This window comes from Trichechus manatus, unplaced genomic scaffold (assembly GCF_000243295.1).
Source record: "Trichechus manatus latirostris isolate Lorelei unplaced genomic scaffold, TriManLat1.0 scaffold00050, whole genome shotgun sequence".
NCBI lineage: Eukaryota > Metazoa > Chordata > Mammalia > Sirenia > Trichechidae > Trichechus > Trichechus manatus.
Genome location: NW_004443986.1, coordinates 3,122,502 through 3,125,733, shown reverse-complemented (window position 1 = coordinate 3,125,733; position 3,232 = coordinate 3,122,502).

Genomic DNA, 3,232 nt, shown 5'->3' with positions numbered 1-3,232 from the left:
ATAAATAAGTTGGGGACTACCTCTAATGACTACAATAATATTAATAAAAGGAGGCTTGTGGGACGTTTGTGAAAAAGTAATAATTGTAGTAAAGTCTTAAATATGAGCAGCAGAATTCAGTTCCATGGGAATTGGTAGGGAAAGATAACTGATCTTAAACAGAAATCAGAATCACATCCACAATGAGTTTAAAAATTTCCCTTAGTAGTTTAAGATTAAAAAAAAAAAGATCTCACTCTTATTATATTTAAATATACTTCAATACAGTCAAGGAACCCTGTGGTGCAGTGGTTAAGCACTCAGCTGCTAACCGAAAGGTGGGCAGTTCGAACCCACCAGCTGCTCTGCAGCAGAAAGATGTGGCAGTTGGCTTCCCTAAAGATTACAGCCTTGGAAACCCTATAGGGCAGTTCTACTCTGTCCTTTAGGGTCACTATGAGTGAGAATCAACTCGACGGCAAAGGGTTTTTTAATATAATCACACACTTTAAAAAAGCCAGCCTCTACTGTCAGAGATGATAAATTCCAAGGATATTTTCCATTTTAAAGCTTTTTTAAAATTAAAATAGTGACAGGCTTGCAAAACAAACTATAAGTTCTATATTTTAAAAGTTGTGCTTTTTCTTTAATGGTGGTAAAACACATATTTAAGTGCCCAGACCTGGAATTTAGATTTCCATGACCTGTTATCTGTGTAAGTTATAAAGTCAAATTAATAATAGTTTTACACTACAGGGTTTTATTTTTTTTATTGTACTTTAGATGAAGGTTTACAGAACAAACTAGTTTCTTCTTAAACAGTTAGTACACATATCGTTTTATGACATTGGTTAACAATCCCACGACATGTCAACACTCTCCCTTCTTGCCCTTGGGTTCCCTAGTATCAGCTTTCCTGTCCCCTCCTGCCTTCTAGTCCTTGTCCCTGGGCTGTTGTGCCCCTTTAGTCTTGTTTTGTTTTATGGGCCTGTCTAATCTTTGACTGAAGGGTGAACCTCGGGAGTGACTTCATTACTGAGCTAAAAGGGTGTCTGGAGGCCATACTCTTGGGGTTTCTCCAGTCTCTGTCAGGTCAGTAAGTCTGGTCTTTTTTGTGAGTTAGAATTTCATTCTACATTTTTCTCCAGCTCTGTCCAGGACCCTCTATTGTGATCCCTGTCAGAGCAGTCAGTGGTGGTAGCTGGGCACCACCTAGTTGTACTGGACTCAATCTGGTGGAGGCCATGGTAGTTGTGGTCCATTAGTCCTTTGGACTAATATTTCCATTATGTCTTTGGTTTCCTTCATTCTCCCTTGCTCCAGACAGGGTGAGACCAGTGAAGTATCTTAGATGGCTGCTCACAATCTTTCAAGACCCCAGAAGCTACTCACCAAGGTAGAATGTAGAACATTTTCTTTATAAACTATGTTATGCCAGTTGAGCTAGATGTTCCCCAAGACCATGGTCCCCACAGCCCTCAGCCCAGCAATTCAGTCCCTTAGGGACTTTGGATGTGTCTATGGAGCTTCCATGACCTTGCCTTGTACAAGTTGTGCCAGCTTCCCCAGTATTGTGTACTGTCTTACCCTTCACCAAAGTTACCACTTATCTATTATCTATTTAGTGTTTCCCCCTCTCCCCTCCCCTCCCTCGTAACCATCAAAGATTGTTTCTTTTTGTGTGTAAACCTTTTTATGAGTTTTTACGGTGGTGGTCTCACAATATTTGTCCTTTTGTGATTGACTTATTTCACTCAGCATAATGCCCTCCAGATTCATCCATGTTAAGAGATGCTTTGCAGATTCATCATTCTTCTTTATCATTGTGTATGTACCATAGTTTGTTTATCCATTCATCTCTTGATGTGCATCTAGGTTGTTTCCATCTTTTTGCTATTGTGAACAGTGCTGCAATGAACATGGTTGTGCCTACGTAGATTCGTGTGATGAGTCCTTTCTCTAGTATATATTCCTAGGAGTGGGATTTCTGGATCATATGGTATTTCTATTTCTAGCTTTCTAAGGAAGTGCCATATTGTTTTCCAAAATGGTTGTATCATTTTGCATTTCCACTAGCAGTGCATAAGAGTTCTGATCTCCCCACAGCCTCTCTGGCATTTGTTATTTCCAGTTTTTTTTCATTCGTGCCAGTAATGCCAGGGTGAGATGGTATCTCATTGTGGTTTTGATTTGCGTTTCTCTAATGGCTAGTGATTGCAAGCATTTCCTCATGTGTCTGTTGGCCGCTTGAGTGTCTTCTTTGGTGAAGTGTCTGTTCATTTCCTTTGCCCATTTTTTAATTGGATTATCTATCTTTTTGTTGTAAAGATGTTAGATTTTCCTGTAGATTTTGGAGATTAGAACTTTGTCTGATTTGTAATGGCCAAAATGTTTTTCCCCAATCCATAGGTTCTCTTTTTACTTTTTTGGTGATTCTTTTGATGAGCATAAATGTTTAATTTTTAGAAGATCCTAGTTATCTAGTTTATCTTCTGGAATTTGTGTGTTGTTGGTTATGGTTTGTATCTTGCTAATGCCGTGTATTAGGGCCTCTAGTGTTGATCCTGTTTTTTCTTCTATGAACTTTATAGTTTTTGGCTTTATGTTTTTATGTCTTTGATCCATTTTGAATTAGTTTTTGTATATGGTGTGAGGTATGGGTCCTGTTTCATTTTCTTGCAGATGGATATCCAGTTTTGCCAGTACCATTTATTAAAAAGATTATTTTTTCCCCATTTCATGGGTTCTCAATTCTGTTCCATTGGTCAATGTATCTGTCATTGTACCAGTACCAAGCTATTTTGAATACTGTAGCTGTATAGTAGGTTTTGAGGTCAGGTAGTGTGAGGCCTCCTATTTTATTCTTCTTCAATAGTGTTTTACTTATCTGGGGCTTCTTCCCTTTCCATATAATGATTAGTTTTTCCATCGCTTTAAAGAATGTTGTTGGTATTTGGATCAGGATTGCATTGTATTTGTAAATTGCTTTGTGTAGAATTGTGATTTCAACAATGTTGAGTCTACCTATCCATGAACATGGTATGTTTTTCCATTTATGTTGATCTCTTTTGGCAGTGTTTTGTTCTTGTGGTAGTGTTTTGCTGTTTTCTTTGTATAGGTCTTTTACATCCCTGGTTAGATTTATTCCTAACTATTTTATTTTTTTAGGGGCTATTATAAATGGTATTGTTCTCCTGATTTCCTTTTCATCCTTCTCTTTATCGGTGTATAGGAATCCAAATGATTTTTGTAT